Source organism: Dendrobates tinctorius, unplaced genomic scaffold, assembly GCF_039654945.1.
Source record: "Dendrobates tinctorius isolate UK_male_01 unplaced genomic scaffold, ASM3965494v1 ptg000151l, whole genome shotgun sequence".
Classification (NCBI taxonomy): domain Eukaryota; kingdom Metazoa; phylum Chordata; class Amphibia; order Anura; family Dendrobatidae; genus Dendrobates; species Dendrobates tinctorius.
Window position 1 is genome coordinate 12,006,135 of NW_027361818.1, and position 22,474 is coordinate 12,028,608.

Genomic DNA, 22,474 nt, shown 5'->3' on the forward strand with positions numbered 1-22,474 from the left:
AGTCTCGAGTGTAATACTATGCAAATCGCAGCATGCTGCAATTTCTCTAGCACGTATAATACAGGCAAGAAAAAACGGACTATGGGAGCTGCCCCATACATTAACATTGGCCCGAGTGCTAGGCAATTTTTTTTCGCATAGCACTCATCCATATTCTACGGTAGTGTGACGCCGGCCTAATTCTCAACCTTCAATGATCAGCTAAGTGAGAGGATCTGTGGATAGTTTTTTATTACAATGTGTTATATACCGTAGTGATGCTTGAAAGTTTGTGAACCCTTCTGAATTATCTATATATCTGCACAAATTTCATCTAAAACCACATCAGATTTTCACACAGTTCCTAAAAGTAGATAAAGAACCACATCAAAGAAATGAGTAAAAAATTTTGCTTTCTCATTTTTAACCCCTTCACCCTGCAGACCTTTTTCATCTTTGCATTTCTGTTTTTCGCTCCCCTCCTTCCCAGAGCCATAACTTTTATATTTTTCCGTCAATATAGCCATGTAAGGGTTTGTTTTTTGAGGGACAAGTTGTACTTTTGAACAACACTATTGGTTTTACCATTTCAGGTACTGGAAAATGTGAAAAAAAATTCCAAGTGCGATGAAATTGCAAAAAAGTGCAATTCCACAACAGTTTTTAGGATTTTTTTTTACTGAGGTTCACTAAATGCTAAAACTGACCTGCTATTATGATGCTCCAGGTCATTACAAGTTTATAGGCACCAAACATGTCTGATATTTTAGTGTAGATACAATCTTTTGATCGCCCGTTATTGCATTTTAATGTAATGTCGCGGCGACCAAAAAACCCGTAATTCTGGCATTTTTACTTTTTTTCTTGTTACGACGTTTAGCGATCAGGTTAATTTTTTTATATTAACAGCTCGGGCGATTCTGAATGCAGCGATACCGAATATGTGTGATTTTCTTTAATTGTTTTATTTTGAATGGGGCGAAAGGGGGTTGATTTGAACTTTTATTTTTTTTATATTTTTAAAAACATTTTTTTTCACTTTTGGTATGCTTCAATAGTCTCCATGAGAGACTAGAAGCTGCCATAGTGCGGTCGTCTGTATGTAGCAGAATTACTCACTTGCTATGAGTGCCAACCACCGGGTGGCGCTCACAGCAAGCTAGCAGTGACAACCATATAGGTCTGCTGGAGACCTCTGATTGTCATGCCAAACCATAGGTGACCCGCAGTCACGTGATGGGGCTCACCGATGGGCTGATTTCAGGTGCGATTGCCGGCACATGTCAGCTGTTCAAAACAGCTGACAAGTGCCGGAAAAGATGTGGGCTCAGTACCGGAGTCCACATCAAAGGCAGAGACACAACAATAGCAGTACTAGTATGGTGCATGTCGTGAAGGGGTTATATGAGAAAAATGATCCAATATCATATGTCTATGAGTTGAATAATTATGAGAACCTTCAGGACAAGATGATAATATGAGTGTGAAATTATAGACTACTGTTTTATATGAATAGAGTGTCAATCAGGTGTAAGTTGGTGACCTATTGTATTGAAAGAACAAAGATTCATCAAAATCTAATCTTCATAATAAATTTGTGGATGCATATCATGGCAAGAACAAGTGAGATTTCTAAGGATCTTGAAAGAAGTTGTTGATGCTCATCAGGCTGGAAAAGGTTACAAAACCATGCACCAAGAATTTGGACTCCACTAATCTACGTGACAGACAGGTTGTTCACAAAAGGGGGAAAATGAAGACCATTATTATGTCATTAGGAGTGTTCGACCAGCAAAGATCCCTACAAGACCAAGGGGCATAATAGAATGTGAGGACAGAGAGGAACCTATAGGAACTTCTAAGTGACTAATGGACTATTTTGCATTAGTTTCTTTATGATCATGAATCCACCATCAGGAGGACATTGAATGGTGCGATAGAAGGATTGCAAGGAGAAAGCCAACGCTCTTTAAAAGAACATTGCTGCCCATCTGCAGTTTGCCAAAGATCACAAAGAGAAGCCAGAAGGACCTGAAATGAACAGTTCATGGGAGAAAATCTACCAACATTATAGTTGATGCTGTTTTATAGGGAGAAACGGGCTTCAAGTCTTCCAAACTGATATGTAGGACTAACAATTAACAGAAACGTTTAGATGCAGTTACTGCTGCAAAATGGGGTCAAACCATATACTGGAAAAAAGGTTCACATATGTATGCCTCTCACAGACTTGTTATACTTGATTATTTTCTTAATTTAGAAAATGAAAAAGTCAATACTTTTGACTAGTGTTGGGTCATCAATTCACGGGTCTCTGGTCCGTCAGCCTGTTCACTAGTCTCTTACCAATAGACGTAAAGCTCACAAACCTCTATTTCTACTCCATTTCTACTTTTGACTAATTTATTTTAGTAGTCTCTCTTTAGCTACTTTTAGGTCTTGTGTGAAAGTCTAATTTACTTTTTGGACAAATTGATGATGAAATGTGGACAATTCTGAAGGGTTCATAAACATTCAAGCATCTGTATGTAATGCTAAACTTTTAGTAGCACACTTGAGTTGTTATCTGTCATTGTATCCTCACATGCTACTAATATTGAGGTGATTATTTACCTAATCCCTTTGAACATCTTAAACCAGGAAATGGTCTGATATTTTTTGTGAAAACAAGAATTCTGGAAAACTGGTTTTGGATTTCTTTGTTCCTAAAACAGTATATCATTGGATTCAATAAGGGTGTCCCCAAAGTATAAAGCAGAGATAATATCTTATTAATGCTATCTGACTGACCTCCAGAAGGGAATAAATATATACTCAGCAGTGAACCATAGTAGGTCCCTACAACGACTAGGTGGGAGCTGCAGGTGGAGAAGGTCTTCTTTCTTCCTGTAGATGAGTGTATCCCAAGGATTGTCCAGAAAATGGAGAAGTAGCTTCCTAAGACAGTAAGAAAGGGCAGTAGGACTATGACATTGGCAAAGAAAAATGTTTCTAGGAAGATGGGTGATACATCTGAGCAAGAAAGTTCTAACATCGGAATGAAGTCACAATAGAAGTGGTTGATGGTCATACTACCACAAAAAACTAACTGGCAAAGCAATGAGATGGTTATCAGCACGAAAAGAAAACCAAGTAACCATGACCATACTACAAAAAGCAGGCAAAGATTTCTGTTCATGACTGAAGGGTAACGTAACGGGATGCAGATGGCCACAAATCAGTCAAAGGACATGACAGTAAGAAAATAACATTCAGTGGCAGTGCAAGAAGCAAAAATATAGAACTGAATAAGACAACCAGAAATTGAGATGGTGCTTCCACCTTCTAAGGTTATGTGCATCATGGTGGGAATGATATTGGCGGAAAATAGAAAATCACAAAGTGACAAATGGCTCAAAAAGAAGTACATGGGGGACTGCAAAAGATGACTGGTGGACACTATTGTGACAATCAGAAGGTTCCCACTAACAGTCATGATGTAAATGTTCAGTATAAATATGAAGAAAAGGGTCTTGTAGTCACCAATATTTTGGAAACCAGTGAGAAAGAAATCTGAGGCTGTCGTTGAGTTTTTTGGAAACATTATCTGTTGGTAGAAAAAGTGAAAGTGAAATTGAGATTTTTTTTTTCATTTTTTGACTCTAAACAGTCCAATTCCTAATATCTCTTCGTGCACTGACATGTGTAGATGCACTGAAACTCTGGTAGAACAATCACAATCAATGCCCCTAACAATGCTATGGAATAGTGTGATACAGCGATGTAGTGTACCAGAGTGACGTAGTGGTTTAGTGTAGTGGCGTGGTACCGTGTAGCCATGTAATGTATATACTCAAGAAGATGGAACCCAGATTTTCACTGACTACAGACCAACATGTAGATGCTGTGGATCTGTAATAACAAGTATGTGGTTGGTGACTGTTGAATTCAATTGTTTGAGACTCTTGATCCTGAGGTCCTGGGATGACAAAGACCAATGCCCCACGTAGTGTCTTATTTCATCCTCTGTCTTCTTGTTATGAAGCACTTTCCATAAGAAGCCAAAAAAGAAGCTCATCCACATTTCCACCCATAACTAAGTTTTTGCTACCTCTATAGTCTACTGAATTAGACAGTAGACTGTGTGGTGGTTCCACTAGGAAATGTAACTTGGATGGCTGATTGTGAATTGAAGGGCTCATCCTTTTACCTCTCAATATCTCCGCAGTACCCTATTTGGTAAGTACTAGAAATACAACATAACGGTAGGAAGAATAGAAGGAACAAGGTGAAAAGGAAGACCGACAATCCGACGGCTTGATATTATCAAGATAACAGCAGAGAAGATTCTGGTGAACCTACCTAGGGTTGCACAAGATCGATCTCCCTTCAGATCGTTCATCCATCAAGTCGCCATTTCTCGAAATCGAGCCTAAGGCTGTTAAAAGTAAAAAAAGGAAAAAAAGAAGTACTACTAACATCTCCATCAGTACAGCTGACATTATGTTTGAGTTACCGTTTTCTGTAGGAGGAATAAACATTACCCCACATATAGCTGAATTTATATTTGTGCTTTATCAAAAAGTGCAGCCGTCTGGTCTGAACCATTTTCTTTTTTTGTGCCAGTCATAATTTTTAAGTCTATGTTTAATTAATGGGTCTAGGGTCTGAATGTATTTAGTGGTAGATTCTGGGGTCAGTAAATTATTTTTTAATCTGTTCTAAGATGTTAATTTATTTTTGGGATATGAATACATTTGGGGCTGTAAATTTATTTATGTTGCTATGAAGGATGGAGAAGGCCACAGTAGCAAGTTCCAAAGATGTTACAGTAGCAAACTTTTCAGTTGTCGAAAGAAGACAACATAGTGGTCTGGGCTGGATGAAGAAGAAAAAGACGTCAACTCCAATTATAGTCACATGTAAGTCACTGAGGAGCTGTTGCCTCTCCTGAATTATCTGTTATTTTACATCTCTGTATTATTAAGCAAAGCAAAGTTTGCCGCATCGTGTGCTGCTATTTTTATTCAATGTTAGAGGAATGATATTGTATATGGTCTGGTGTGGTTTGTGAGCCAGGGCTAATTTATAGTCCTAGTCTAGCAGTTGTGAGATAGTAGTTTAATGAAGCAGTATTACATAACGGTATGATATAGTGTAATAGTATCATATCGGGGTAACCTCTGTTCTATCATTGAAGACTTCCCAAGTTGACCATCTAGCAAAAATAGCTATTGGATTCTGAAAGGGCCCAATTCATTATTTGTGAGGAGGGTGGGGTGGGTGACATTTGTACGTCTTGTAGTATTCATTGTGTGTTCATAAAGTGGTGCATCCAGCTGCCCTGTTTCGTCTTGTAGCATTCATTGACATCTTTTCCACAACATTTTTCAAATTGACCCAATCCATGAATTTTACAGAAAAAATGAAAAATGTTTTGGGCACCGGTGCTCAGGAAGGATATAATGGAACTAGAGCGAGTACAAAGGAGGGCAACAAAATTAATAAAGAGGACGGGGGAACTACAATACCCAGAGAGATTAGCAAAATTAGGATTTAGTCTAGAAAAAAACGACTGAAGGGCGAACTAATAACCATGTATAAGTATATAAGGGGACAATACAAATATCTCTCCCAGGATCTGTTTATACCAAGGAAGGTGACGGTCACAAGGGGGCATTCCCTGCATCTGGAGGAGAGAAGGTTTTTCCGCCAACATAGAAGAGGATTCTTTACTGTTAGGGAAGTGAGAATCTGGAATTCCCTGCCTGAGGAGGTGGTGATGGCGAACTCAGTCGAAGGGTTCAAGAGAGGCCTGGATGTCTTCCTGGAGCGTAACAATATTGTATCTTACAGTTATTGTTAGGTTCTTTAGAAGGACGTAGATCTGGGGATTTATTCTGGCAGAATTTTATAGGCTGAACTGGATGGACTAATGTCTTTTTTCGGCCTTGCTAACTATGTTACTATGTTGTTTTTGTGACTTTTTAGCATAGAATTGCATATAACCAAAAAATGCTGAAAAATGTGTGCAAAAAATTTCAAGCCTACATAAAAATCACTCCCAGTTTGGGGGGAATGGAGTTTGCTCAAACATTTAGTAAAATTTTTCAAAGTCAAATTTGTGAATCAGCAAAAAACATTTGGAAACTCCAACTCCGTCCAAAATGAAAAACATAAAAAAAGGCCCACACTGATAAGACAGTCTTTAAAAACGTTCTAAATTCAAAGAATAAGGTGCAAATGAAAAATAGGCACAAAACTTAAAAAAAACTATAGGAACAAATGGACAAATTCAATAATAATAATAACAATAATAATAACAATAATAATATTGGGCCCTAATTGTTCACGTTGTGTTAACAACCAAACTTTAATTTATAGCCTTATGTAACTAACTAAAAAAGGAAATAGAAGGGAACCATACAAGATGTGTTCTGCCTCTGATCTCTTCTCACTCTTGCTCTGGTTGACACGGTGGACATGGGTTCGGCACAGCCGGCAAAGTCTCGTCATGGATGATAGAAAGCCTGACTTTATATCTTTAATATCTAGGTAGAATCAGAGCAGACCGAACACTAATCATTTGAAGAAATTCTCTGGTGGTCTAATTACCTTTTCGAAAATGATGCCGAGAAATTTGGCACAAGCATTCTTAGATTTTCTATTTCTAATATGAAAGTGATGTTTTAGAAGTTTGTGGAAAAACTCTTTGAACAGGAATTTGCATAGCGTGGGACTAGGATGAGCCTTGAAACGCTAAGTCAGCCATGGTTTATAATTATGGAGCTTGGTCAAGAACTCACGACCTTCTTGGATGATTCCTACATTTAATAACTTGGATTGTGTGTCCCAAAACAGTTTTAGCTTTTAAAAAACGTCATTGCTAGACGAAAAACATGGGGAAGATTTTCACTAAAGGTATTTGACAATGTTATCACTTTAACCATCGCTGTTATATTTGAAGAACAGGGGGAGCAGATACAAAACTTTACATTTATTGATTAAATCACTAAATAGTGAATTACGCAAATCCATATGAGACCTGACAAACCTACGCATTTCAGCGTACAGCTTTAATCATGGTATAGGTTTGCAAAGAAAAGTATTACTTATACAGTATATGGAAGTTGGTGGATCACATCTATTAGAACGGGAGATCAAAATAGGAAACTGCTTAACAGAGATTCCAATTGGATTTTTACACTGGAAACAAGAGTTCCATCAGGCTTAAACATCAGACAGGATCGTACTTTACAGTACTAACCTGATTGGTTGCCTACAATCCATGGGATCCACTCATTTGCATATATAAGTGATACCACCTTTGTCTATGATTAAGGCTTAAACACCAAAATGCGTAGGTTTTAATATATTATTAATAAATGTGTAGTTTTATAGCTACTCACCTGTTCATCGATGGAGGATCCCTTTTTTATCATGTATGCTTCTCTGCAACCCTCGCTTGGGCGGCTCTGTGTGATGATTTTCTGCCGTTAATCACTTTCTGGTGAGCTGGCTCTCCGTCCCCATTTCCCTGCATTTGACGTCTGGTAAGTTTGGGGCACTGTCATATTTTCATCATGGTCAAAAGATGTTTTCTGTTAGTAATTGTGAAAGCACGCTTTAGACGTCACGGTCATTTCAAACAGTCCTAGAAGAGCTGAGCAGACTGACGCCACTGACAACAATATATGGATGGCACTGCCACTATATACACAATAGTACTACAAAATCCTACAACTATAAGGTCTTATAAAACAAAGAAGTACTGTTTATACCAAAATATAGAAAATATGGTAATATGAAAGAATTTTACCTTTGTTTTCAGAGCCACAATTACAGTATCATAGACTGAAAATATAAAACTACCCTAAATCTCCCCTCATCTCTGTCTACCACCCTACCGGTCCTCTCTACAATGATACACCACCCTACATTTCCTCTTCATCTATGTCTACCACCCTACCAGTCCTCTCTACAGTGTTACACCCCCCACATCTCCTCCTCATCTCTATGTACCACCTTACCGATCCTCTCTACAATGCTACACCACCCTACATCTCCTCCCCATCTCTGGCTACCACCCTAACAGCCCTCTTTACAGGGCTACACCATTCAGCCTTGCAACACTATGACCCCTCCAGCTCGTTTAGTTGGTTCTCATGCCGATTTGTGAAGATCAGTCTCATTCTGCAGAGCACAACACATGGTTTCCTGTCAATGTAAATTCAAGTGCGGTTTCTCTTCCAATGAATTCTTCTTCAAGTGAGATGTTACCAGCAAGCCAGTTAATCAATGTAAACTGCTAGATCAAGAAGTTCATTCTCAAGGAGACATTGGACTCCCAATTTGATGGCTTCTGCTATATCTATCTTGATTCTACCATATTGGGTTGTATATACTGTGACTGCACACATATCCTTCCTTTAGTCTTCTAGATCTGTGATGGACAAACCCAGTTCTCAATAAATTATGAGCCTGGACCAACCCGCAACCAATATTTCAGGGACTTTTCCAAGAAAAATGTAGTTTGTCTTGATTTTTTGTCTCATGATGAATGTGAAGTTTGTGACATTTATGAAGGTATTGTGAAATAGAACACCTGTGGAGAGACCTAAAAATGGCAGTTTGGAGAAGGCACCCTTCTAATATCAGGGACCTGGAGCAGTTTGCCAAAGAAGAACGGTCTAAAATTCCAGCAGAGCATTGTAAGAAACCCATTGATGGTTACCGGAAGCGGTTGGTCGCAGTTATTTTGGCCAAAGGTTGTGCAACCAAGTATTAGGCTGAGGGTGCCAATACTTTTGTCTGGCCCATTTTTGGAGTTTTGTGTGAAATGATCAATGTTTTGCTTTTTGCTTCATTCTCTTTTGTGTTTTTTCATTTAAGACAAATTAAATGAAGATAATAATACCAAAGAATTTGTGTTTGCAATCATTTTCAGGAAGAAACTGAGTATTATCTGACAGAATTGCAGGGGTGTCAATACTTTTGGCCACAACTGTAGTTTTTGATATAACCATGCACAATATGACTTCCTAGTAGTTTAACCCAGGATTGTATGTTTATTTCATTGCTCTGCTATTATTAGCATCTCGGGATAGTTATACAAAGATGAGAAATTTTCCCAAAATTAATTTCGGATTCAGTTCACCTCACCCTGAATTACTGCAAAATTATATTAAAAGTGAATAAATCAAAGCCCTGAATAGATGTGTGCAGCAAAAAGCTAACTAAAAAGGGATTTAATGAATAACCACAGGGTTATCACAAAACCAAGTCAAAAAAGCCCCACAAAATATATCGTTATTAACTCCTTAATGCCAAAGACTGTTCTCACGTCCATGACAGGACAAATTTTACAATTCTTACCAGTGTCCCTTTATGAGGTAATAACTCTGCAGCGCTTCAACGGATTCCACTGACTCTGACACTTTTTTTTCTAACATATTGTACTTTATGTCAGTTGAAAATTTAGGCCACTACTTTTTGCATTTGCTTGAGAAAATATCGGAATTTTTACTAAAATTTAAACATTTTCTCAATTTTCAAACTTTTTATGCCCTTAAACCAGAGTCACGTCACACGACATAGTTAATAAACAACATTTCCCACATGCACACTTCACATCAGCATTAATAGTTAAGCATAATTTTTTTTAGGAAGTAAGGTGGGTTAAAAGATTATCTGCAATTAGAGTTGAGCGAAACGGGTCGAAAAATTTCAAAAGTCGCCGACTTTTGTCAAAGTCGGGTTTCATGAAACGAAACCCGACCCTAGGATGAGGTCGGCCACGAGGTCGGCGACTTACGCGCCAAAGTTGCGTTTCAAAAGTTTGTTTTGCGCTCTTTTTCAGCCAATCAGGATCCACGGACACTGTGGGCAACGTGATGACATAGGCAGGGGTCACCACCATCTTTCAGAAGGGCATGCAAGTGATTGGCTTGCTTTGGTGGGCGTAACAGGGGGTATAAAAGGGCGTGCACGCCGACCGTCATCTTACTTCTGCCGATCTCAGTATAGGGAGAGGTTGCTGCTGATTCTGTAGGGAGAGCGTTAGGCAGGGAAGAAGACAAAAAAACTGCTTCTGCTGCTAGCGATTTGGCCTGCACAACACACCAGTCACTGTGTGTGCAGTGCAAGGGGAGGCTATATAGTGGTGTATCAGTGGTGTTGGTTGTTGGGCTGCCTTCTAAGGCTTCCTGACATTCCTGCATTGCTGTTTACCCACTGCTCCGCAAACTGCTTTTTTAAAAGCAATCCCAATTTTTTTTTTTTGTCCTGCTGAGAAGAAAAAAAAACTGCTTCTGCTGCTAGCAATTTGGCCTGCACAACACACCAGTCACTGTGTGTGCAGTGCAAGGGGAGGCTATATTGTGGTGTATCAGTGGTGATGGTTGTTGGGCTGCCTTTTAAGGCTTCCTGACAGGCTGGCATTGCTGTTTACCCACTGCTCCGCAAACTGCTTTTTTAAAAGCAATCCAATCTCCCTTATCCTCTAGTCACTTTTGTCACAGCTGTGCCATCGAGCCTGTGACATAGCGCTCAGATATCAGTGGGCCTCACACAATCCAAAAGTGTCCAGTGTCCAAAAGTGTGTGCAGAGATTCAAAATCTCCCTTATCCTCTAGTCACTTTGGTCACAGCTGTGCCATCGAGCCTGTCACATAGCGCTCAGATATTCATTGGGCCTCACACAATCCAAAAGTGTCCAGTGTCCAAAAGTGTGTGCAGAGATTCAAAATCTCCCTTATCCTCTAGTCACTTTGGTCACAGCTGTGCCATCGAGCCTGTGACATAGCGCTCAGATATCAGTGGGCCTCACACAATCCAAAAGTGTCCAGTGTCCAAAAGTGTGTGCAGAGATTCAAAATCTCCCTTATCCTCTAGTCACTTTGGTCACAGCTGTGCCATCGAGCCTGTCACAAAGCGCTCAGATATTCATTGGGCCTCACACAATCCAAAAGTGTCCAGTGTCCAAAAGTGTGTGCAGAGATTCAAAATCTCCCTTATCCTCTAGTCACTTTGGTCACAGCTGTGCCATCGAGCCTGTCACATAGCGCTCAGATATTCATTGGGCCTCACACAATCCAAAAGTGTCCAGTGTCCAAAAGTGTGTGCAGAGATTCAAAATCTCCCTTATCCTCTAGTCACTTTGGTCACAGCTGTGCCATCGAGCCTGTCACATAGCGCTCAGATATCAGTGGGCCTCACGCAATCCCAAAGTGTCCAGTGTCCAAAAGTGTGTGCAGAGATTCAAAATCTCCCTTATCCTCTAGTCACTTTGGTCACAGCTGTGCCATCGAGCCTGTGACATAGCGCTCAGATATCAGTGGGCCTCACACAATCCAAAAGTGTCCAGTGTCCAAAAGTGTGTGCAGAGATTCAAAATCTCTCTTTTCCTCTAGTCACTTTGGTCACAGCTGTGCCATCGAGCCTGTGACATAGCGCTCAGATATCAGTGGGCCTCACACAATCCAAAAGTGTCCAGTGTCCACAAGTGTCTGCAGAAATTCAAAATCTCCCCTGTCCTATAGACACCTTGTACCTTGTTTTACATTACTATATAGTTTGTTGGATTTTGTCTACATTTCTACCAAAAATGAGGAAGGCTGGTGGAAGAGGCCGTGGAATTGGGCAGGGGTTGGCAGCTGGTAATGATGGTGTTGGTGGTGGATCTGATGGTAGTGGCAAGAGCAAAATAGGACCGAATGCAGGAGGTGTTGAGCCTGCGTCATCGTCTGGCTACATAAGGCCTCGAACGCTTAGTTTTCTAGGAGTTGGCAAACCGCTTTTAAAGCCAGAGCATCAGGAAAAAGTTTTGTCTTACATTGCTGACTCAGCCTCCAGCTCTATCGCCTCCTCTTCTTCAGTTGTAAAAAGTAAAAGCACTGAGTCGTCATTGGAGGCTCATGTTCATGAACCACACCTTTCCTTGTGTCCTTCACCCCAACCAAGATTGAAGGATGACGCAGGCCATACTACTGATTACTCCATGGAGCTGTTTTCACATACCATGCCTGGATTATCAAGTGAAATGGTGAATTACCCAGGCCAAGATGAATCTGACATGGAGTGCACTGATGCACAGCCGCTGATGGATGATTCTGCTGGTACATTCACTCAGAGCACTACATTGTCCTCGCAGTGTACAGAGCCAGATTCTGACCCTGATGAGACTCAGGTGCCCCTTCCCGCACACTATACCACCATACACGGTGACACAGAGGAAGGTGCACATGACATAGAAGAGGAGGTGATGGATGACCCAGTTGTTGACCCAGATTGGCATCCATTGGGGGAAGAGGGTGCTGCTTCCAATAGCTCAGATGAGGAGCATCCACAGCAGACATCGACATCGCAACAGCTGTTATCTGGCAGGCCCGTAGCACTCCAAAGACAGGTTCCAAACATCAAAAGAGTTGCTGGACAGCTTGTCCAGAGGAGCAAAAGATCACAGCGTGCTAGGCCGCAAAATGTCTGCCAAAGTAGGAAGAGTGCAGTGTGGCACTTTTTTGAACAAAATCCTCATGATCAGGCCAAGGTTATCTGTAAGAAGTGCGCAAAGACCTTTAGCCGAGGGAAAAATCTGAAAAATTTGAATACCAGTTGCATGCTTAGACATTTAACCAGCATGCACTTGCAAGCGTGGACACAACACCAAACCTCAAGTGCCACATGTGCAACTGATCACAACGAAGGTAGTCAGCAACGCTACATTGTTTCCCCCACTGTAAGCCCACCGGTTAGCACAGCAGCAAATGTTGAGGTGTCGTTGCAAGACCACAGCAGTCAGGGAATCCCACTGTTATATCAACGAAAGACTGATTCTAGGCCATCAGAAAGAACACCAACTCCATCACCATCATCAACCCTCTCTCAGTCCGCCCTGTCCACCGCTACTTCCACCATATGCAGCTCTCAAGTCCAGCTCACCCTCCCAGACACTATGAGTAGGTCAAGAAAGTACTCAGTCTCTCATCCGCTTACACTGGGTTTGAACGCCCACATTGCCAAACTAATCTCGTTTGAGATGATGCCCTTTCGGTTGGTGGAAAGCACAGCTTTCCGCGAACTCATGGCCTATGCAGTACCACGCTATGACCTACCCAGCCGCCACTTCTTCTCTCGCAAAGCCATCCCAGCCCTCCACCATCATGTGAAAGACCGCATTGTCCATGCACTCAAGCAGTCAGTGAGCGGAAAGGTGCACCTCACAACTGATGCATGGTCCAGTCGGCATGGCCAGGGCCATTACGTGTCCATCACTGCGCACTGGGTTAATGTGGTGGATTCAGGGTCCACAGGGGACAGCGGTGGTGGGACAGTGCTGCCTAGCCCACGGTATAGGAAACAGTTGGCTGTAGGCGTTCGACCCTCCTCCTCCTCCTCCTCCAGAAGCGAAAGCTCGTCCACAGAGCGCAGTCGTACGAGCACTCCATCTGCAGCTGCCACTGTTAGAATCATAGAATCATAGAATCATAGAATCGTAGAGTTGGAAGGGACCTCCTGGGCCATCTGGTCCAACCCCCTGCTCAAAGCAGGATTCGCTAAATCATCCCAGTCAGATGTCTGTCCAGCCTCTGTTTGAAGACTTCCATTGAAGGAGAACTCACCACTTCTCGTGGCAGCCTGTTCCACTCATTGATCACTCTAACTGTCAAAAAGTTTTTTCTAATATCTAATCTGTGTCTCCTCCCATTGAGTTTCATCCCATTGCTTCTAGTCTTTCCTTGTGCAAATGAGAATAAAGTTGATCCTTCTACAATGTGACAGCCCTTTAGATATTTGTAGACAGCTATTAAGTCTCCTCTCAGTCTTCTCTTTTGCAAACTAAACATTCCTAAATCCTGCAACCTTTCCTCATAAGACAGGGTTTGCAGACCGGTCACCATTCTGGTCGCTCTTTTCTGAACTTGCTCCAGTTTGTTGATGTCTTTTTTAAAATGTGGTGCCCAAAACTGGACACAATATTCCAGATGAGGTCTGACCAAAGAGGAGTAGAGGGAAATAATGACTTCACGTGATCTAGACTGTATGCTTCTGTTAATACATCCTAGAATTGCATTTGCCTTTTTTGCTGCTGCATCACACTGTTGACTCATATTCAGTCTGTGATCTATTAGTATACCCAAGTCTTTTTCACATGTGCTGTCACTTAGCCCAATTCCTGCCATTCTATATATGCTTTTTTCATTTTTATTGCCCAGATGTAGTACTTTGCATTTCTCCCTGTTAAAAACCATTCTGTTAGTTGCTGCCCACTTCTCCAGTTTATTTAAATCTTTTTGAATCCTCTCTCTCTCTTCTCTAGTATTAGCTATCCCTCCTAGCTTTGTGTCATCAGCAAATTTAATCAGTTTACCCTCAATTCCTTCATCTAAATCGTGGATAAAGATGTTGAACAATACAGGGCCCAGGACAGAGCCCTGTGGTACCCCACTTGAGACATTCTTCCAACTGGATGTGCAACCATTTATGACCACTCTTTGGGTCCGATCACTAAGCCAGTTATGAATCCACCTAACAGTTGCCTTGTCCATTCCATACTTAGTCATTTTTTCAATAAGGATTGTATGAGAGACTTTGTCAAATGCTTTGCTGAAGTCAAGATATACTATATCTACAGCATTTCCTTGATCCACCCAATCAGTGATACCGTCATAGAAGGAAATTAAGTTAGTCTGACATGACTTATTAGTTACAAACCCATGTTGACTCTGTTTAATCACTTCATTCTTATCCAGGTATTGACATACATGTTGTTTAATAATTTGTTCAAAGATCTTTCCTGGTATAGAAGTCAGACTCACCGGCCTATAGTTGCCTGGGTCCACCTTCTTCCCCTTTTTGAAGATAGGAACAACATTTGCTCTTCTCCAGTCTTCTGGTACTTCTCCTGTTCTCCAAGAATTTTCAAAGATTATGGAGAGGGGTTCAAAAATTTCTTCTGCTATCTCCTTCAGTACTCTGGGGTGTAATTCATCTGGACCTGGAGACTTGAATTCATTTAGGTTAGCTAAGTGTTTCCTCACTATCTTTCTGTTTATAGATATCCTGGATTCTTCTATTCCCTTAATAGGACAATGAATAACAGTTGATGTTACATTTCCTTTCTGAGAGAAAACAGATGCAAAATAGGAATTTAAAAGTTCAGCCTTCTCAACATCCTGTCTTACCATTTCATCATTTTCATCCTGTAAAAATCCTATAGCATCTTTGACTTTTCTTTTACTTTTGACATATCCCCAAAATCCTTTATTATTGCTTTTGACATCTCTTGCAAGCCTCAATTCATTTTCAGTTTTAGTTAATCTGATTTGTGCCCTGCAGGTTCTGCAGACAGCATTATATTCTTCTTTAGATATGCCTCCCTCTTTCCATTTTATAAACATTTTTTTCTTCCTTTTTAGCATGTGCTTAAGTTCTGTGTTCATCCATCCTGGTTTCCTTAAATGCTTCCTATTCTTCCCTCTTTTCGGAATTGTTAACAACTGTGCTTTGAGAATTTCATTTTTCAAGATTTCCCATCCTTCCTGGACATTTTTGTCTTTAAGGATATCCAGCCATTGGATCCCTCCAATTCTCTTTCTGAATCCCTTAAAATCTGCCTTTCTGAAATCTAACCTTGACGTCTGAGTCTTCACAGGTCTTCCGCCTCTAGTTATCCAAAATTCTAAAATAGCATGGTCGCTACCTCCTAGGGTCCCAGCCACTATTACCTCCTCAACCATTTCCTCCCTGTTTATAAGGATTAGATCCAAGGTAGCAGTTCCCCTTGTTTTCTCCCTTACCTTTTGGAAGATAAAGTTGTCAGCAAGAGAGGATAAGAATTTCCTTGACCTGTTAGTTTTGCCTGAGAGAGATTCCCAACAAATGTCTGGATAGTTGAAATCTCCCATGACAACTATGTCATATTTTTTGGAGAACTTGGCCATTTGATGCATAAAGAGTTCATCCATATCTTCAGCTTGCACAGGCGGCCTGTAGTAAATGCCTACAATGGTGTCCTTTCCATTGTTCTGTCCTTGTATTCTTACCCAAACAGTTTCCACAGAACTCCCAGTCTCTGAAGCTTCAATCTCTGTGCAGATATACGCGTTTCTAACATACAATGCGACACCCCCCCTTCGTTTATCAAGTCTGTTTCTTGCAAATAAGTTGTATCCTTCTAGTCTTGTATTCCAATCATGTGTATTGTCCCACCAAGTTTCAGTGATTCCAATGACATCATATTTCTTTTCCTGTGTTAGTAGTTCCAATTCTCCTTGTTTGTTGCCCATGCTTTGTGCATTAGTATAGAAACATTTTAGTTTGTGATTGGTTTCTCTTTCTCCAATATTTTTATTAATTAGATTCTTTTGTCTTTGTTCTTCCTTTCCACTTCTAATAGCAGAGTTCTCAATAGCATTTGTCAGATGTATGGCTTTTTCTGGTCTTTTGCTTCCCTTCCCATGTTGTTCTAGTTTAAAGCTCTCCTTACAAGTGTAGCAAGGCGACTTCCAAATACATGCTTTCCAGTCTTCGTAAGGTGCACCCCATCTCTAGCAAGTAGTCCATTGTATAAGTAGTTCACTCCGTGATCCAGAAATCCAAATCGTTGCTGACGGCACCATCGACGTAGCCAGTTGTTCACCTGCAGAATCTTATTCCACCTCCTTGTTCCATGGCCATCCACTGGGAGGATGGAAGAGAAGACCACCTGCGCTCCCAGTTCTTTCACTTTCTTGCCTAAGTCTTCAAAGTCTCTGCAGATGGTTTCCAGGTCGTTTCTTGCGGTGTCATTTGTCCCCACATGTAGTAGCAGGAATGGGTAGTCATCTGTAGGTCTGAAGAGTCCTGATATCCTGTCATACACATCTTTAATTTTTGCACCTGGAAGACAGCACATTTCTCTTGAAGTTATATCCGGTCTGCAGATAGCGGCCTCTGTTCCTCTCAACAGGGAATCCCCCATGACCACCACTCTCCGTTTCTTCTTCACAACATTTTTCTTTCTCCATCCAAGAGGACTCTGAAGGCGTACAAGGTTGCTGTTTGCTGGCAAAGTCTTATCCTGATGTATTTCTTCATCGTTTTCCTGCGTGAGAGCCTGGTACTGGTTTCTGAGCAGTATGGGTGCTGACTGCCTCCTGATCCTCCTGCTTCTCTGGGTCACATGTCTCCATTCCTCTGTTTCTTCAGGTGCACTTCGAATTTCTTCTCTTTCTGTAACATGAAGAGATAATTCTGCTCTGTCCAAGAACTCTTCACCTTCCTTAATGATCTTCAACGTAGCTAACCTCTCTTCGAGATTTTGCAACTTTTCCTCCAACAGGGACACAAGCTTGCATTTGTGGCATGTGAAGTTTGGCTTTTCCACTGGTAAATCTGTGAACATGTAGCAAGAAATGCAGCTCACCAAATGGCTCCTGGCCTCTTCCATCTTGAGATTTCTTAAAAACGATGAAAGATGAGCAAAAATTTTTTGTGTCCCCCTATCGAGCAGCTAGTGGAAAGCGTCAGCAGGCTGTGTTGCAGATGATGTGTTTGGGCAACAGACACACCGCCGAGGTGCTGGCCGAGTACTTGAAGCGACAAACTTAGTCATGGCTGGGCAGTTTACATCTTGAGGCAGGCAAGGTAGTTAGTGATAACGGCCGTAATTTTGTGGCAGCCATAGCCCTTTCAAAACTCAGCCACATACCTTGCTCAAAAATTATCCGGAGTTAACAGCCCTGCTCCAGAAGGTGCGAAGACTGTGCGCGCACATCCGCCGGTCGCCTGTACACTCCGTTCGTATGCAGAAGCTGCAGCGATTGCTCCACCTTCCCAACCACCGCCTCATTATCGACATTGCAACAAGGTGGAACTCCACCCTGCACATGGTGGAGCGGCTGTGCGAGCAGAGGTAGGCCATAATGCATTTGTGGGAGGATACACGACCAGGCACTTTGAGAGCAGACATGGAGTTGACAGGTGTGCAGTGGTCGAAGCTGAAAGACCTCTGTAAAGTCCTTCAGTGTTTTGAGGAATGCACACGGCTGGTAAGCGCAGACGACGCCATCCTAAGCATGAGCATCCCACTCATGCGTCTGCTCATGCAAACTTTGATGCACCTTAAGGAGCAGGCGTCTGCAGCCAAAGTTGATGAGGAGGAAGAGGAGGAGGGAATCCTTGATGACATTCAGCCATTGTCTGCTCAGGGACCTCTCCTGGACGAGGTGGAGGAAGAAGAGGAGGAGGAGGATGATGATGGGGATGATTACTTAGGGGAGGAGGATGCATCTCGTGGGGCAAGTGAAAATGTTGGCGTGGCAAGGTCTGGTACAGGGTTTGTGCGTGACTGGAGGGATGTGGATTTGCCAGAAAGTGCTCCTCCACCCAGCACTCGCAGTGCATCATTGACACCGGGAACATTGGCCCACATGTCAGATTATGCCTTGCAGATCCTAAAAAGGGACCCCCGCATTGCCAAAATGATGAACGATGACGACTACTGGTTGGCCAGCATCCTGGATCCACGCTATAAAGGCAAATTACAAAACATCATGCCACAGGAGAACCTTGACCTAATATTGGCTAATAAACAAGCAACTCTGGTAAATCGGTTGCTTGAGGCATTCCCAGCACACAGCAGCGGTGATGGTTCTCACACGAGCCGTACGGGCCGGGGGCAGCTTGGCAGAGGTGTTCATGGTGCACACAGCAGAAGTGGCGTTGGAGACAGGGGTTTCATGACAATGTTGTGGACTGATTTTTCAAATACCGCTCACACAACTGGTAATACTGCATCGATGGAAAGTGACAGGAGGCAGCAGTTGTCAACTATGGTTACAAACTACTTTTCCTCCCATATCGATGTTCTCCCACACAGGTCATTCCCCTTTGACTATTGGGCCGCTAAACTGGACACCTGGCCTGAATTGGCCCAATATGCCTTACAGGAGCTCGCTTGCCCAGCTGCAAGTGTGCTATCGGAAAGAGTCTTCAGTGCAGCTGGATCAATCCTGACAGAAAAAAGGACCCGTCTGTCAACCCAAAATGTGGATGATCTAACCTTCATTAAAATGAACCATGCATGGGTTTCCAAGGATTTTGTCCCACCTTCCCCTGATGACACATAGGGTGACAGAAAAATGGCTTGCTTTGGTCCACCTCTTCCTGGGACTTCACCTATTTCACCTTTTGCATCAGCTGAATGTCCAACATCAACATATGCCACTTTCTAAAACTCCCTAACTGTGCTGCCTCCCCCCCCATGGCCGGGGTCACCACCTAGCGCACGACACCGTGCGAGTGCCGTTGCCCTGGACAGGTGGGTACGCCGACTCTTGGGCGCGGGCACTGGCACAGGGTCCCTCATAGTGCAATCAAGTGTCTCTGGTGGTGGTGGTGCACACCCGCTGTCAGACACACCGCTGTACTATGAGGGGCCCAGTGCCAGTACCGACGCCCACGAGTGGGCCCCCCTTGCTTGGGCAGGGCCCCAGCATTTGCAATCTTTACCTCTCCCTGCTCCTCCGCTGTGTAATCTGGGCCGTCAAATCCATACTGTGCCTGACACCGTCTGAGCCTGCCTCCTGATGTATAGACATATATTTTGAATGTGTACGCTATCCATACATGTTATCTGGGGATACGGTACCCTTTTTAACCTTTGTGCAATCACGAGCAATCCATACTGGGCCTAACACCGTCTGAGCCTGCCTCCTGAGACATATATTTTGAATGTGTACGCTATCCATACATGTTATCCGGGGATACGGTACCCTTTCTAACCTTTGTGCAATCACGTGCAATCCATACTGGGCCTAACACCGTCTGAGCCTGCCTCCTGAGACATATATTTTGAATGTGTACGCTATCCATACATGTTATCCGGGGATATGGTACCCTTTCTAACCTTTGTGCAATCACGTGCAATCCATACTGGGCCTAACACCGTCTGAGCCTGCCTCCTGATGTATAGACATATATTTTGAATGTGTACGCTATCCATACATGTTATCTGGGGATACGGTACCCTTTCTAACCTTTGTGCAATCACGTGCAATCCATACTGGGCCTAACACCGTCTGAGCCTGCCTCCTGATGTATAGACATATATTTTGAATGTGTACGCTATCCATACATGTTATCCGGGGATACGGTACCCTTTCTAACCTTTGTGCAATCACGTGCAATCCATACTGGGCCTAACACCGTCTGAGCCTGCCTCCTGAGACATATATTTTGAATGTGTATGCTATCCATACATGTTATCTGGGGATACGGTACCCTTTCTAACCTTTGTGCAATCACGTGCAATCCATACTGGGCCTAGCACCGTCTGAGCCTGCCTCCTGATGTATAGACATATATTTTGAATGTGTACGCTATCCATACATGTTATCCGGGGATACGGTACCCTTTCTAACCTTTGTGCAATCACGTGCAATCCATACTGGGCCTAACATCGTCTGAGCCTGCCTCCTGAGACATATATTTTGAATGTGTACGCTATCCATACATGTTATCCGGGGATACGGTACCCTTTCTAACCTTTGTGCAATCACGTGCAATCCATACTGGGCCTAACACCATCTGAGCCTGCCTCCTGATGTATAGACATATATTTTGAATGTGTACGCTATCCATACATGTTATCCGGGGATACGGTACCCTTTCTAACCTATGTGCAATCACGTGCAATCCATATTGGGCCTAACACCGTCTGAGCCTGCCTCCTGATGTATAGACATATATTTTGAATGTGTACGCTATCCATACATGTTATCTGGGGATACGGTACCCTTTCTAACCTTTGTGCAATCACGTGCAATCCATACTGGGCCTAACACCGTCTGAGCCTGCCTCCTGAGACATATATTTTGAATGTGTATGCTATCCATACATGTTATCCGGGGATACGGTACCCTTTCTAACCTTTGTGCAATCACGTGCAATCCATACTGGGCCTAACACCGTCTGAGCCTGCCTCCTGATGTATAGACATATATTTTGAATGTGTACGCTATCCATACATGTTATCTGGGGATACGGTACCCTTTCTAACCTTTGTGCAATCACGTGCAATCCATACTGGGCCTAACACCGTCTGAGCCTGCCTCCTGAGACATATATTTTGAATGTGTACGCTATCCATACATGTTATCCGGGGATACGGTACCCTTTCTAACCTTTGTGCAATCACGTGCAATCCATACTGGGCCTAACACCGTCTGAGCCTGCCTCCTGATGTATAGACATATATTTTGAATGTGTACGCTATCCATACATGTTATCCGGGGATACGGTACCCTTTCTAACCTTTGTGCAATCACGTGCAATCCATACTGGGCCTAACACCATCTGAGCCTGCCTCCTGAGACATATATTTTGAATGTGTACGCTATCCATACATGTTATCCGGGGATACGGTACCCTTTTTCACCTTTGTGCAATCACGTGTAATCCATACTGGGCGTGAGAACGGCTGGCGAGCTGTTAAGCAAGCTACAGCACCTGTGGTTTGCACACGTAAGTTTTTCATTTTTTCAGGAATGACGGTTAGGCCTAATTACGGAACTGCGGTTGACCTGCACTTACTGGGAAATCATTGTTCGCGGGTAATAATTGTAATCAGTGATCCCCATCACTAACGTTGTTCAGCGGGTTATCTGCACCTGTAAGCGACAAACGCTGGCCTTTTCAGTGTAGCGCACATGCAGCCACGGACATGTAAGGGCATGACACACCAGTTATTGGCCAACCTCATGTGCCAGAGCCTTATGTGTCCCTCTAGTAAGCCGGACTCGGACCGCGGGGCATGACGGAGTCTCGTTCGTTAACGGAATTAAGCTTGCAATGTGTGCATCTGTTCTGTAGCTGGCATGGTTGAGGTTTCCCAGGTGGAGTCGAATTTAACCGTAGGCTCCACTCCTGGTGGTGCCCTTCTGGACATTCCTTTAAGGTTCAGCTTTGCAACCATACTGCCCACGTAAAACAAACACTTTGCCTTCATGAACGCTGTTTGGAGGGTCATGACTCGTGGGAATAACGCCGCCCAATCAGTTAACCTGCTAGAGAGATCCTTCGTTGCTCCCAAGCATGACATCACACTCCCTAGGAAGAAGGTAATGCCACTGTGGCGACCGTACTCCTGGGGGCGACACAAGTGCACTGATGCCCAGCCACTGCTCGATGAATCTGCTGGTACATTGACCCAGACCACTACATTCCCCTCGCACGCTACCCGGCCTGAATCTGACCCTGATGAAACTCAGGTTACCCTTCCCATATACAGTTCCATCTTACACGGTGACAAAGAGAAAGCTGCAGATGAAAGTGCAGGTTCGGCCCACCCGCCATCAGACACACCACCGTACTATCAGGGGCCCTGTGCCAGTGCCGTCGCCAACGAGTGGGCCCCCCCTGCTTGCCCAGGATCACAGCACTTGCAAAGTTGAAATACTGTGCAGTGAGATGGAAGATGGGGACGACGAGGAGTCTAGACTAGTACAGGGATTCCCTAGCAAGGAGACTTATTTGA